The sequence below is a fragment of the Schistocerca cancellata genome, chromosome 2 (genome assembly GCF_023864275.1).
Source record: "Schistocerca cancellata isolate TAMUIC-IGC-003103 chromosome 2, iqSchCanc2.1, whole genome shotgun sequence".
Taxonomy (NCBI): domain Eukaryota; kingdom Metazoa; phylum Arthropoda; class Insecta; order Orthoptera; family Acrididae; genus Schistocerca; species Schistocerca cancellata.
In genome coordinates this window covers 109,062,707-109,079,772 of record NC_064627.1, presented here as the reverse complement: position 1 = coordinate 109,079,772, position 17,066 = coordinate 109,062,707, and positions in this window count along the sequence as shown.

Below are 17,066 nucleotides of genomic sequence, written 5' to 3'. Positions count from 1 at the left end.
AGGATTTCATGTCAGAGAGTTGTAACTTGTATAAAAATTTTGAGTGCACACACTTTTGCAGAAATTATGAATCTGGTAAACACCAAAATATTCCCCACAAGGTGACTGCATAAATCTGGAAGAAAACACCGCAGGATTACATAATACGAGGAAATACAGACCTACAAAGGGACGTGGTCCTATTTAAGCTTTTGATAATTATTACTTTTTTCACATTTAGAACCGGAATTGGAACGTAATACTCAGGTACTAAAATTTAAATACCATGTAGTAAATGAAGATGCAATAAAAATAATTTCATGGTTTCGGTCACTTAAATGTAAAAAAAAAGTGTTTTCTTTGTGGCTGTAATCGGGAGTTAACAGCAGTTACTAACACGCCTCTCCCCTTTTTAGTTCTAGCAAAAATGTATTGTGCCATATATATTTGATTCACGGTTGAAACGCAATTTCAATACCGCGACCTCTGTTCATTTCCTAACTCACAGATTAAGAGCTAGTTTCTCGTTTTCAGGAAATAGAAGGCATTATTATAAATATTCTAAACACAACATCGAAGAATATTTTTAACAAGTTAAACATTTATATGGCACTAGGGCTCGGAACTGTTTCCATAAAGTTCAGGGTCGAGTAAATATCCCGGACACAGGCTACTCACATATTATAATCCGCTAAACGGTTGAAACATATCATTGATACCATGAAGGATACATTGCAAATTATGAATGTGTTAGAACCTGAAATTTTCAATCGAAATGCAAAGGGCGCTCAAATAATTTGGCACAGTCGTCTCTAATTTTCTTATTTTTTGCATTAGGAGAATGAAATTTTTTGTGAACATACTTGTAACATTTAGCTATACGTTGCGCCTACTCATTGTAGCCTCCAACAGCTGTGACCCATCTGGCTCAACGTTCTTCCATGATGTAAATGCACTTTGGTAAAATTCTGGGAATTGACTTTTACACCATCGCTTGATACAGGAAATAAGGTCTTTTCACTATCAAATGTTTTACCGCGCGGGTGGGCCTTCAGACGACCAAAGAGGTAAAAATCAGACAGAGCCAAGTCCAGGTGTAGGGAGGACGAGGAACAATTTTCCAATCAATTTGCCTGACTTTCACCTGCGTAATAAGGGCTGTATGGGTTTTGGCACTGTCATGGTGTAGTCCGACGAGTTGACCCTGAAACTGTAGTCTGTGGGTCTTGGTGGCAGGTCGCAGCTTGTCCAGTGACAAACAGTTACTGCCCCGGTTAATCGTGGAGCCAGGTTCCAAAAAGTCAATGAAAACGACACCACACTGATTCCAGAAGAAGGAGGCCACCACCTTTCGGCCTGTTGTTCGTGAAAGTCTGGTTTCTTCTTCCGAGGGGAACCCAGATGATGCCAATCTATGGATTGTGTATTGCTCTCAGGTTCGCACAGAAACAACCATGTTTCATCCTGGGTAATGACGCCGTCAAAACACTGTTTCCACTCTTCAGTAAAGTCCTTCATGAGACCCTCGCACACATTCTTCCTCAACGTTTTCATTTCCCTCGTCAGTAATCCAGGAATCCAACGTGCACAGATTTTTCTGTACCCTAGTGACTGTACGAGTGATACCATAATACCCAATGACGAACGACTCATTTCAGCAAGCTCCCATTTTGGATGATTTTATCAATAGTCTCCTTATTCACATCACTCACTGCCGTCGATGGTCTACCGTATCGAGGATTGTCCAATAGAGAGAAATCACCCTCTTTAGACCTCTGCAACCAACGCTGGAGACTGCTGCGGTCCACTGTGTCCTCCCCATAAACAGGGAGCAACTTCCCGTGAATCAGTGTGGCAGAGTCATCGCCGGTCTTGAAGAGGAACGCAACCTGACATCTACTTAACGGTCCGTTACGGCTCACCTGTAAATAAGAGAAAACACTTTTATATACCAACTTATAGCTAAATATTCCAAGTATGTTCACAAAAAATTTCATTTCTGCAAAAACTTACAAAATTAGAGATGGCTGTGCAAAACTTTTTGAACCACCTCTGTATATATTCTGTGTTTGTTAGATTTTGCCTACATATCAAAAAGCCATGTAGTACGGTTACATCGGAGTTTAAACTTTGGTCCTCCATTAACAGCCCTTTATTTGAACGAATCTGAAATCCATCTGGAACTATTAGCCGTTATATAGATATTCTTGTCACTGCAAAGAAGTCTCATAACCTTAAATCTTCCGGTAGTATATTGTAAAGGTATTTGTAAATCTACCTAGTCAAGTGTGAAGCGTAAACAATTTTTTCTATTTTTCCGTCGTAAAAATATGTAATAATTATAATGTTTAAGCCAACTATCCGCACTAAAGCGAATTAAATAACTTTTGTCTTTTCTTGTCATAAAATTATTTCCATGCAGGTGGTTGGACCATATTAGTAGGTCAATGACAATAGAAATAACACTCTTTTACGACTATCTTCCACAGTGAGACTTAGACCACACAGGGTTTTTCAGTGATGATATAAACTTTGAGAGTAGTACAGATATAGCAGTATGATATAGGGATACGGAAACCTTTGAAATGAAAGCTAGAAGTGGAACGATAGCTTTTTAAGTTTCTGAAAATAAAAATACAAGTAGACAGTTTCTTGTAATAATTTTATTTATTAGCAGACCTTCCATAAGATCACAAGTTCCACAAGGCGTTACAAGTACATTTACTGTTATTTCGTCCACCTTCTGTTCACGCATGACATAGTCGCACCTAGTTCAGTCGAACCTACTGGAACAATCCTAGTGCTTTTGAATTACAGTCTCAACGGGGAGAGTTCTTAGCAGGTGATTAAGTTCAGTGTCGATGGGCGTTTTGTACACAAGACTTTCTGCATGACCCTGCAATAAAAAACTATGTGAAAGCAGATCAGGTAAACGAGCCGGCCAGAAAACAAGATTCTTCCGTCTTTCCACTTTTAAAGAAATGTTAGTCTTTTAGCTTCACGAGCAGGATAGACAAATTGGTTTTGGATCGATAACTTTGCAACCATGTAACAATATCAAGCGATCTAGAGAGCATTTTTTAAGTTTCCTGCCTTCGTCCACATATACGTACGTTAGTTGACTTTACAATATTAACAGCAATGTCCATAATAAAGCAGTTCATATTGTCTGAATTTTCTGTCGATACTTGGCAGAACATTGGAATAGTATGAATAATGGTCTGCAAAAGTTATTTATTTGGTTGCAGAAGCTTCTGGCTTTTTAGACCACCCTCAGATATCAACTGGATGTCGCAAAGACGGATAAAATGGCGTGTGACTTACAAGGACTTTACTTACACGAATGGAAAGAAGTATGGCATATAGTGTTTGGAATCGAAAGTATTGTATTTTAAATCAGGAATATGCAATTATATTTAACTAAAATTAAAAAGAAGTTTCTAATGTGGATAGCGTTACATTTAACAAGACAGGAGAAATAAAGGTGCATTTACAGTGTTTCAATCTGATATTTGTGTAAGTAAAAGTTAATTTTTGAGAGAGGGTGAAAGTGAGTTGAGTATATTCATTTAAAATTAAGCTTGTGTCATGTGTCATGTGTCATATGTTTACTAATTTCGAGTATTTCAGATATTTTTCAATAAAAATAGCAATTTATTTTATTTTTATTAGTGATCATATGAAAAAAATTAATATGTGGTAGACATGAAAAGTGTCTTGCTGTTAAATAAAAAAAAATGAAAATCAATAATATTGTCAAGTCTGTAAAAGTAAAGAAGGTATCTGATTTCCTACTTCATGTTATGAATTGTCATACCAAATTTGCATGTACTATGAATACTTGTGATAAGTTATTAAAAATGTAATTTTATTTTAAAAAGTTGTGATGCAGCATATGATGATTTCCATTTCTGTTTGTTATGAAACACTGAACTGAAGTAAAAGAAAAAAATGTTCCAGAGGCGAGTTTAGAATTATACAGTGTGGGACAAAAGTTAAAATACCCATCGGAACCTACCTGAATACAAAACAAATATTTGGGATTCTGAAATAACTGTACACTTTATTGAAGCCACAGAGTTATTTATATCATTATTTCTCGAATTGTTTTCCATCCTTGTTGACAAATTTCGTCAGATGACGTGGGGCACATAAGCATACTTGTTTTCATAGTCGTTTAGTAGAATCAACGTCTTCAAAAGAGTTGTCAATAGCGTCTTTCAAGTTATCCAGTGGTTTGCGGTTTTGTAGCATACATTTAATAGTTAATATAGCGCCACAAGAAGAAATCCATTGACGTAAGATCAGTGTTGAAATTATTGTTCCACTTACGTATTATTAAATTTTAAGCCAACTTTGTATTACGTTTTTGAAGAAAAAAATTCTTTCTTTATTATAAAAAATTTTCACAACAGGATACTCGCAGAATCAACAAGGAACAATATCCGGGATGTTTCATTTAATAGGAGACATCCTAGTGGTTTGTATCAGTACTTACAAGTGTTTTCAATGAGTCACGATGTGTAGTGACTGTTTGCCTTGTGTAATGCGCTAACAGTCAACTTCGCTCTTGCGCGACACTCAGTATTGCGCAGTGAAATACCTACATTGAGCGTCTGAGGGCCCCTTAAGGCAGGCAGCACGTGCGGCGGCGTGCCTGTGGCGGCGACTCCGGCGCCGTCTGGTCGCCCGCTGCGTCATTAAGCGGAGGGCGCTGGCGTCGGCGCCTCGCCGCCCTGCCTGATGCATTGCAGCGACGCCTCCTATGTCACCGCACGCCGTGCCAAGATAAACACGGACGTCCACAAAGAAACTGAGATTTTCAGAAAATGCGAAACGGGGAAGCGGGAACTTCTGTAGGGGATATTATGCAAGGCTGCGGAAGCATGCGTGACACACGCAGGCGACGCATATAGATAAATAAAAAAGAACTCTAGACAAAAGAGCGGCAGCTGTATGTATATCAAAAGCTCAGATAGCTAGCAGAACTAACCAAAGAAGGTATATACATTTCATTTAAAGAGCTTTGCTACTGTGTCTAAAAGACACGCGTATAAGAGTCACCATCGCCACCACCAGCGAACTACAGAAGAAACTGGTAGATCACATCCAACAACCAGCTGAGAAATAGAGCAAGGCAGGAATTTATTACGTGATATGCAATCGTTGTAACACGTACTGCCTTCGTCAAAGTGGCAGAAATTTTAAAACCCGTTTTAAGGACCATATTCACTGTTTCAGACTTGATAAAGCTACCAAATTAGCTATAGAGAATATACTGACGCAGTATAACCACGTTAAAGTGCTACACACTTTAGACAAAAGCAGGAAGACAGACACATTGGAGCTAATGAAAATATTCATCCATGGCTAGACGTGGCAAAACGAGATCTTAAACGAAATTAGAGAGAAACTGATCCATTCCTTTGTGGCAGAGCGCTACAAGCAACCAGTTTCGAATTATTTCAGAATAAAAACGGTTTCCATAACCAAGACTATTTTTATTCTGAAACTAAATTAGAGATTTAAGGAATTAGCGCTGTTAAAGTAAGAAGTTAGCAACGATTCAGAATTTATGGTATATGAATCCGTGCTCCTATAACAATATATTTCCAATGTTTTACAATAATTTCTATAACGTCGGTATCAACATCAGATTGTCATAATCTCTCTTATTCCGGTATAATAACGTACTGTAGTCTTCTTATGAAAACTTTTGTCTATTTGTCAAGATCGTTAAGTTAACAGATTAGTGGATTGCTAGTTTCTATAATAAAAAATTGTCAATTTCTTATCGATTGCAGTGGTAGTAAAAATGTTGAAATCTGTGTGAAATCTTAGGGAACTTAACTGCTAAGGTCATCAGTCCCTAAGCTTACACACTACTTTAATTAAATTATGCTAAGGACAAACACACACACCCATGCCCGAGGGAGGACCCGAACCTCCACCAGGACCAGCCGCACAGTCCATGACTGCAGCGCCGTAGACCGCTCGGCTAATCCCGCACAGCAATGGTAGTAACATCACACAATAATTTAAACTACGCAGTCACAGGACGAATATAGAGTATGACGTAGCGGTATAAATTGTTGTATGATGTAACTAGCACTGCCCGGTTTTATGGGTTTTAAGATTGCAATTTTCCAAAACGAGTAATCCATTAATGTATTAACATAGCGATCTTGCCAAATAAATAAATGTTCTCGTAGGCTGACTGTATTACAGATTCATAGATCTTCTCCTGCACCGGCTGATCACGTCGGGTAACCGTAATACATTTCATTGATCAACCAACATCAGAGATGCATCAGCAATGAGTTGCGAAAGACATTCCAATTGACAAGTGACAGATAACACAAGGATCGACATATCGATAGTTTGGTTGGAATAAACTTTGTTTTGCTCTCCTTCTTGTTTATACGGCACAGTAGACTTGATTACGAAGAGACTTTCTTCAGTGTCCTTTGGAAGTTTATACATAGCGCTTAACAAGATCCAAGGAAAAGCAGAAGTAGATGTAGCTCTACACATTTAATATACGACGTTAATACAGCCATTTCATGTGAACAAAATGAGTGGTTATTAAAAAAAACTGACCAGGTACGAGTAACACTAGGCACTGAGGGTCATCTATATAGACAATTCATCGATTCCGGGAGCGCGTTCTGACAGAGAGCGGAACGTATGAGCCTGCGTGCCACAGATGGTACAGTATTGCAGAGGACGCTCCTATGACGGTCGCCAATGCGCATGCATCTACACTCCAGTTTCTGCTATAAAAGCCGACACCGTGAACTAGCAGTCCCAACCTCCTTGTGCGTATCACCGTCGATATCCTTGATCCTACAGGTAGTGACCACCTCTCCATCCTTCTAAGCATAACGTCTGCTCACCACCCCCCTCCGGCTCCCTGCCTTGCACCCCCTCCCAAGGTAGTCCATGACTACCGTCGCGCCAGCTGGGATGCCTACCGGGAATACACCGCCAACCAGGTCGAAAGCCACCCTCTTACCTATCACCATCCTGACGACATCATTCACGCCTCGTCCTTCCTTCAGAAGGCCATTACTGACGCCGTGGAGGCCCATGTTCCCATTAAAACAATCCACCCTCACCGTCCCACTCTCCCTCCTTCTCCGCGAATCCCGCCGCCTCTATCGCTCCTTCCTGCCTGCGCACTCGTGACAGGGATACACTCCTAAACCACCTGCAAATAGAGTGACAAGTACGAACCGTATAACAGCAAAGAAACGCCAGCACTGGCGCCACACCTGTACACGATTCAACGCCACCCTTTCTATCAACTCCTCCAAGTAATGGTTCGACTTCCATCACCTTACTGCTTCCCATTCTGCACCCCATTACCCCCATCTCCATAATGATCGCCACCTTCCAGACAACCTCAGTAAGGCCAACCACTTCACTTCCCACCTTTCTGAGGTCTTCTCCATCCCTAATGATCCCATTTGATTATTCTCTTTCCCCCACCATGGAATGAGTTGATACCTCGGTCGCTCCACTCCTAATCTCCAGTTGGGGCAGTTGTCCCCTCGACATCAACACTCCAATCACAGCACAAGACATTAAACTTATCCTCAGCTCAAAGCGCAACACAGCCCCTGGTCACGACTGTATCACCTAGCGCCACCTTAGAGAAAGCCGCTATTCCTTCCTGACTGTCCTTGCCTTTCTCTACATTATCCACTCTACTGCCTTCTACCCCAACCTGTGGAAGACTTCTCGCATCCTCTTATTCCTCAAACCCAACAAACCCTGTTCCGTTGCCTCCTCCTATCGTCCCATCTGCCTCACCTCCATCTTCAGTAAGGTCTTCGAATCCATCCTCTCTCACTGTATCCATCAGCACTTTAATCAACACCACATACTCCCTCTTACCCAGTGTGGCTTACAACCCTACTTTGCCGCCACAGACCAACTTCTTATCCTCGTCCAAGTTTCCTCACTCCAGCTTAACTCCCATCGCTCCACCATTTTTGTTTCCCTCGACCTCCAAAATGCCTATAATCGTGTATGGCATTCCGGTCTCCTCTTTAAACTCCAAACCTACGCCCTGCCTATCAATTTTGTCTGTCTAGTCTTTTCCTTCTTCTCAAGCCATCCTTCCTATGTCACCCTCCATGATATCAACTCCTGTATATCTTAACCTACTGTTGGCATCCCCCAGGTCTCCGTCCTCTCCCCTCTCCTGTATCTCCTGTACACTGCTGATATGCCGAAGCTATCCCATCCTGTCCACCTCCTCCAATATGCTGATGACACAGCCCTCCTGGCACTCTGTCCTACCCTTCAACAGACCCAACGCACCCTCCAAACCCACCTTGACCAGATCACCACTTGGTGTAACCAGTAGTTTCTTTGTATCAACCCTTCCAAAACCCAGGCAATCATCACAGGGCACACAACCTGCCCCTTACGTCTCCACGATTTCTGCCTCACCATTTATGGTTGTCCCATCCAGCTCACCCCTACTCTGAGGTACGTTGGCCTCACCCTCGATCGTCACCTCACCTGGACCCCTTATCTCCTGACCATCCAGCAGAAAGCTCATTCCTGCCTCTGCGTTCTGAAACTCCTGTCTGGCTGGACATGGGGATTGCATAATTCCACCATCCTCATCTGTCCTATCCTCTGTTATGCCAGCATCGCCTGGATCTCTGCCCCCCCCCCCCCCACACACACACACTTTTATAAGGGCCTCCAGATTCTCGAGCACCACATGCTCCGCTTTGCCTTCCATGTCCACCTTCATTCCCCCTCATGACTCCTGCCCCTTCCCTCCTTAACCCTCCTTCAGCATGGCCCAACTTCATCCCCCTTTCTCTACCCTCTTTCTTGTTTCCTTTCCTCTTCTCCCTTGTCCCTCACCCCCCCCCCCCTTCCGGCAGATCCACCCAGGTTTTTATTCAATATCAAGTGTGCTGCCTTAGTGTTGTGTTTGGTGCCATTATAAAGTGTCATCTACTGATGTGATTTTAATTGTGTGCTCGACCTGTATATGGTCCATGATTGTTCGAGTGCTTTTTATACTGTGGCCGCCTTTTACGTTGTTTTCACCTTGAGTGTTTTTGAAGTGTGCTTCAAATTGCCAGCTGTGCTCTTTTGAGTTTATGTCGACTTTTAACTGTCTCCCAGTGCATGTCCCCATAACAGTGAGTGTTTTACCTCCCATCATCTCTCGATATTCTTTCCCCCATTTTTATCCCCCTTTTGACGTAGGAATCCCCCTTTCTGTATTTTATAAAGCCGTTTTGTTTAAGAGCAGTGCTCTGTGCCGCTGTCAGCCCTCCCCTGCCTGTGTGGGTCAGGGGAATGGAATTAAAACAAAGAAGAAAAAAACCAGCAGTCCCCAGTGGCGGACAGTAACTTGAAGATGGCTGAACTGTTACCAGCCAAAATACTGAGGGATTATGTCATCATGTCCTTGCTGCAATCTGGAGACTTCGCAGGACACCATTATCATTATTAGTGGCAACAGCTGTAGAAGTACTGTTGGTGTTATCTTTAATAGATGACAGTATCATTTACTCACATTGTCACTATAGACACTCAAATCATTTTAATACTAGTCGTCATATTGAAACTGTTAGTGGGAGGGAGTGACAAGGTGGTGGGAAAATAAAAACATTAATTGGGTCAAAAATTTGGTTAGACTCGGTTTCAAAACACAATAAAGGATGTTAGACCTTATCTGGGGTGTACAATGATCAAACAACGTAAGGGAATGCAGCCGGGTGACATCGCCGAGAACTGCCGATAATTCCCTGGGGACATGCGCTACCATTTTCAAGTCAAAATTGCAGCACGTAAGCGCTGTGCAACCCAATTTAAAGCCTCGGTTTCCGGATAAACTCCGTAAAAATAACACACACACACACACACACACACACACACTAAACATTAACGCAATCACAAACCAAAGACCTCCGATGTCGGAAATTACCAATAGCGAAATTAATAATCAATAGGTAAGGTAGCATAAACTCAGTCTCGGTCTTCTGACAAGCAAAAACCACCATTTCCATTTATAAGGTCACTTACTAATTTAATTTCAACAGCTGCTTTAAAAACACCATGGCGATAGCTGGAAGTGCGTGTCAGGCTCGTTACATTCCACGGTATGACAGGCGCCAAGACAATGTTCTACAATGGCGGATTGGCTCGATTCCTCAAGCGTGTGTGTCGCTTATGCTCCTCCACAGTCCTGATAGTCTGACCAATATATCACATGCAACATCTGCAAGGAAAACGGTAGACACACGACTTACGAAAACGGAGATCATCCTTTTCGGAACCTAAAAGGACCCTGATCTTAAATAGCGGTAGAAATACACACTTCACGTCGTATTTCCGCAAAGTACGACCTATTATATTCGAAATTCTCCCTACCTAAGGAAAGGAGGCCGTAGATTTTGGTGTCACCTTGGTATTACCATCACTCACCAGGTGTACAGTTGGCCGATAGCGCAATGAGCTTCTAATCTGTCTTTCATTACAACCAATCAGATGAAAACTAACTTTGAGATGTACTAAGTCAGCTGACAATGTCTCAGGGTCCGAGATGACATGGATCCTGTGAACGAAGGTGCAAAGTACCACTTCACGTTGAGACGGATGGTAGCAACTATCAGCCTGCAGATACAAGTCAGCGTGAGAAGTTTTTCTTAAATCGACATGTCCCAGCGTACCATCCACCTTCCTTCTGACCAACTCATCAAAGAAGTGAAGACGGTGATCCTATTGGGATGGACTGAATTCAAGTGTTTAATAAGTCGTTCAAATAATTACTGCCATGGCGGAAAACAACAAAAGTATCATTTACGTATCTGGAAATACACGCAAGTTTCAAAGTCGCAGACTCAAAGGCACGATCCTCGAGATCTTCCATAAACAAATTGGCAATAATAGGTGACAACGTGCTTCCCATCGCAACACTATCTGTCTGCTCTTAGTATTGGTCACTGAATGAAAAGTACGTGGAAGTCAACACATGTCGAAATAGGTTCGCTAATTCAGCACCAAAACTAACCCTAATCAACCGTAATGAATCAGAGAAGGAACACGAGTGAAGAAAGAGAACACATCAAAACTTATTAGAATGTCAGAGTCATGCAAACACATTCCTGATTCGCTGGGCAGAAAAGGCAATTAGAATTGTGGAAAGGACCAAATAACGTAGGGGTCAGTTTCAGCTTCTAATTTTAATTTAATTGAATAACACATTTACAACCAAAGCGGTACATTGCCGGATCTTTACCGAATGCAACTCTTTCACGGCTAAAGGCCTCCAAACAAAAAATCTTAACAAATCAACTACACTCCTGGAAATGAAAAAAGAACACATTGACACCGGTGTGTCAGACCCACCATACTTGCTCCGGACACTGCGAGAGGGCTGTACAAGCAATGATCACACGCACGGCACAGCGGACACACCAGGAACCGCGGTGTTGGCCGTCGAATGGCGCTAGCTGCGCAGCATTTGTGCACCGCCGCCGTCAGTGTCAGCCAGTTTGCCGTGGCATACGGAGCTCCATCGCAGTCTTTAACGCTGGTAGCATGCCTCGACAGCGTGGACGTGAACCGTATGTGCAGTCGACGGACTTTGAGCGAGGGCGTATAGTGGGCATGCGGGAGGCCGGGTGGACGTACCGCCGAAATGCTCAACACGTGGGGCGTGAGGTCTCCACAGTACATCGATGTTGTCGCCAGTGGTCGGCGGAAGGTGCACGTGCCCGTCGACCTGGGACCGGACCGCAGCGACGCACGGATGCACGCCAAGACCGTAGGATCCTACGCAGTGCCGTAGGGGACCGCACCGCCACTTCCCAGCAAATTAGGGACACTGTTGCTCCTGGGGTATCGGCAAGGACCATTCGCAACCGTCTCCATGAAGCTGGGCTATGGTCCCGCACACCGTTAGGCCGTCTTCCGCTCACGCCCCAACATCGAGCAGCCCGCCTCCAGAGGTGTCGCGACAGGCGTGAATGGAGGGACGAATGGAGACGTGTTGTCTTCAGCGATGAGAGTCGCTTCTGCCTTGGTGCCAATGATGGTCGTATGCGTGTTTGGCGCCGTGCAGGTGAGCGCCACAATCAGAACTGCATACGACCGAGGCACACAGGGCCAACACCCGGCATCATGGTGTGGGGAGCGATCTCCTACACTGGCCGTACACCACTGGTGATCGTCGAGGGGACACTGAATAGTGCACGGTACATCCAAACCGTCATCGAACCCATCGTTCTACCATTCCTAGACCGGCAAGGGAACTTGCTGTTCCAACAGGACAATGCACGTCCGTATGTATCCCGTGCCACCCAACGTGCTCTAGGAGGTGTAAGTCAACTACCCTGGCCAGCAAGATCTCCGGATCTGTCTCCCATTGAGCATGTTTGGGACTGGATGAAGCGTCGTCTCACGCGGTCTGCACGTCCAGCACGAACGCTGGTCCAACTGAGGCGCCAGGTGGAAATGGCATGGCAAGCCGTTCCACAGGACTACATCCAGCATCTCTACGATCGTGTCCATGGGAGAATAGCAGCCTGCATTGCTGCGAAAGGTGGATATACACTGTACTAGTGCCGACATTGTGCATACTCTGTTGCCTGTGTCTATGTGCCTGTGGTTCTGTCAGTGTGATCACGTGATGTATCTGACCCCAGGAATGTGTCAATAAAGTTTCCCCTTCCTGGGACAATGAATTCACGGTGTTCTTATTTCAATTTCCAGGAGTGTAGATAAAAATCCCACTGAATGGAAAATAAAATAAATAAAAAAACATATCATGGCTAAGTGGAAAGCCTCAAGGCAAGGCAGATAGGATAAACGTATGCAAGGTGCAATACCAATGGCTGAGGGCCACAATTAAGATCCAAAATTTTAAAATATATTTCCGCAATCCTTTAAAGGCAGAAGGCCGCAATGTTTAAGCTTGAAAGATAAATTTAAGAATCAATTTTGCAAAATATTTCAGAAAAAGAAAAAAATAACCATAAGCCTTAAATTTTAAGCCGCTCAAAACATATATATAAACACCGGTGGCACTCAGAAGCCTCCAGGGAGGTCGGTCTGCCCTCGTTCACTTACGCGAGACAGGTGGTGAGCCGGCCAGCGTGGCCACGCGGTTAAAGGCGCTTCAGTCTGGAACCGCGCGACCGCTACGGTCGCAGATTCGAATCCTGCCTCGGGCATGGATGTGTGTGCTGTCCTTAGGTTAGTTAGGTTTAAGTAGTTCTAAGTTCTAGGGGACTGATGACCTCAGATGTTAAGTCCCATAGTGCTCAGAGCCATTCGAACCATTTGAACAGGTGGTGAGCCCAGCGGCACTTGATCCGTCGGAACCCAACCAGGGGACAGCCACGGACTGACCGACACAACGACTTCCTTGCCACCAATCGGTACAAGAGAAATCAAACACAAAATGTTACGGGCGTAATTATCACAATCAAATATGTACAAACACTCGGTGTTGCTCACAGGAAAACCTCCCCAACAGCGAACCACCGAAATGAACCACAACATGAATGGACGAGGCTCGGGTTCTTAAAACACCAGTCAACTTTTACGTCCCGGGTCAGTGAACCACGAAGCTCGTCGCGATCGGACAGCTCCACACACGCTCCGACACTGCACAGGGACCGGAAGCGGACCCTGCGAGAGCACCACTCGGTGATATCTTTCCCGGTCCGCAGCGACCGACCGACTCTGCCTGCTAGTCCGTCTGCGACTGCTACTCCGTCGCGACTGCACTGCTGGTGCGTCTCCCAGTCGCTTCCAGACACACGACGGCGGAAATACTTGCTCGGACCCAACCATGTAGAGGAAACACGCCCACTGGCTAAACGACATCCCTGCAGCAGGAAGGACCGACCCAAGTTCCACTAGATGGTAATTCAAGGGCCCCAGAAGCGCTAGGAGAACCAGTTACACGTCGCCCTAAGAGACTGCCGACCTCTCAGAAGCAGTACGCTGACTACATTCAAAATAACTTTTCAAAGGAAATAATACCAACTACACACATAATCTGGCAAACACCTACACGAAGACCTGAACGATACGCAAAAGTAACCAAGCACGCACATAGACAAATATGGAGTCTACGCACGCACACACACACGCACACACACACACACACACACACACACACACACACACAGAGCCGACTCATGAACGATCGGAAAGCCGAAACGCGTCGTCCGGTAGGACGACCGACCGACGATCCACCAAGACCGTGGCCCGGCTCAAGTGATGCGTGGCGGCAATGGTCGGGCGAGCCACGTCGACACAGACCTCACTGCTCCAACCCGACTGCACCAGTCCCCACTGCAACTCCCCGAATGGCAGGTCCGGACTGCGCTCGAGACGTTCCAACTGACTGGCAGACCCGAACTCACCCTCCGAACTGCCCTCCGACAGACAACGACTGGGAAGTAATAGCAGTCGAGCAAAGATACTACGAGAGGGGACATGTCGATACGCGCTGCTAGCGCCGGTCACGGTCAGGCAAAGCAGCAACTCAGTGACAGTAGTAATTTAAATTAACGTAGTGAGGTGGAGGTACGTTAAAAACAGTGTGTAAAATAGATGATGGCGGGAACACGAGCCACGCACGGCTCAATTCCTTCTAATCGACGTAAGAAATCAGCCGAGTTCTTGATGTGGTGCTCACATCTACCGACTATAGTGCTCAATAGAGTAGCAAGGCGTTTCGCTACACGATATGTTGGAGCATCGATGTCACTCATAATAGGACAAAGACGAACTCCTTCCTTGTGGGCTTTACGGAGGCCATATAACCTAGGTGAAACAGCAAAATAAGAATTGAGACTCTCTATACTCTTCTGCAATAGGGAACTCTTCTTCAGGAGGCTGTTAGTCTTCCTCTTATCACTTTCTGTTCGGTCAGCAGCGAACCTGCGATACGCTGAATCAGACAGTAAAAACTGCATGATGCGAACGTAATCCTACTTCTCCAAAACAATGACAGCATTTCCCTAGTACGCAGGTAAAATAACAATATCCGAATCAACTCTGAGTGAACATAATACTCACGGGTGGACGTGTCCCAGTAAACACACGACAATCCTCCCTCCTAGCCACTTCTGCTATATCAGGGGGTAGTTTAAAAGCAGCCTGTTGAACAGAACTAATAAAGTCAACCACTGGCAAAAAAATTGAGAGTCGGTGCAAAATGTAAACCTTTCCCTAGCATGGATAAAGCTTTCTTCGTAAGTCTTATCACAGAACGTCGATATGCAACCTACAACGGAAACGTTTGAACTTCGCCAAATGCCGGCAGTTACAGAACGAAATATCCAGTCACTCTGCAACCATGAAGCACCATCCAGTCAATGCCAGCCATAATTTTCGAAGCAATCATTAAATGAAGTTGAAACAAGTCGTTAGAATGGAGGATGAGGAGATTAGTGTTTAACGTCCCCTCGACAACGAGGTGATTAGAGACGGAGTACAAGCTCGGATGAGGAAAGGATGGGGAAGGAAATCGGCCGTGCCCTTTAACAGGAACCATCCCGTCATTTGCCTAAAGCGATTTAGCGAAATTACGGAAAACCTGAATCAGGATGACCGGAGATAGGTTTGAACCGTCGTCCTCCCGAACGCGGGTCCGATGTGCTAACCACTGCGCCACCCGCTTGATCGTTGGAAACAAAATACAGCTGCCGAGGAGTGTAATGGATCCTTTCACGAACAAGAGCTGGGGCAGCGCGATGCTTGATGTGACTGGCGGCTGGAGAATTAATACGATGTACAACATTGGCAACTTCGTACCTTGCAGAACATCGTCTTCGTGCCGGTCATCCTATGGAATATAAAAACAGTGAGATTGTGACATGCGCTTCCAGCTGTTGGGATGCTGTTTTTAAGGAAGCTGTTGAAATTAAATTTGTAAGTGACCTTACAGACGGAGATGGCAGTTTTTGTTTAAATTCTGGATGGAATCCTGCTCTCTCACTTGTCAAAAAACAGAGGGACAGAGTTTTATGCTACCTCACCCGTTCTATGTTAATTTCACTATCGACAACTCCTGACGTCGGTTACATTTAGTTTGAGATGGCGGTAGTGATAGCAGTGTGTGTGTGTGTGTATGTGTGTGTGTGTGTGTGTGTGTGTGTGTGTGTGTGTGTATGTTCTATCTTTACGGAGTTTCCCTGGAAACCGAGGTTATAAATAGGCCTGTACAGCACATTCTTGCTGTAGTTTTTTCGTGGAAACGGCAGGGTGTGCTGCTATCGAAATATCGGCTGCATTCCCGTAAGTTATTTGCATACAATGAAGGAATTATGAAAAATAACACGATCTTAGCTTTGAATGTCTTCAAAAAATGGTGAAATATTCTTTTCAAAACCAGTGAGATGAACACTGAAGTTACTTTCTTTACAAAGTGAAACTTTGACATTGTGTTCAGATGCAAGTTTTAAGAAAGTATGTTTCAAAAAAATTATCGTGGAAAACCACAGAGTGAAACTGAAGGCCACAGCATGGAAAACTAATGAACCATCAATACAACCTAAATTCACTTAAAACTTAAATACGTTTCTATTAACCAAATCTTAGTTAACTGAAACTGTAATTACATAAAATTTCTAGATTTTAGAATGTTTGATAAAGTGCTGGACTAGTCATCATATAATAACGTGCTGTTCAACTGTACAAAATTTAAATTTGCACACATTGCTTAAAACAGTAACATATTCTGAGAGTAGCTCAATACAACATGTACAGCCTGTCACAAATCTGAGCCTCTCGAAACGTAACCTGGACACTTAAAGATAATATCAAGACTCAAGTTTGCAGCAAACAGAAAATAGTTAACGATCATAATTACGTAATTACAAGTGAGACAACTCACAAGAGGGTAAATGATGCATATGGCTTCTTATCCCGGACGTGTGTCTCACCAGTGACTTCACAGGATTTGGCAATGTTCACTTTACAAAGAAAAGACTCCTTTTGTGAGAGTAATTGACGCTCACCTCCGCAACATCCAAGCTCTAGTAAGTTCACTTCACATAGTTTACTCAGTGGGTGACACAGCTACTGCG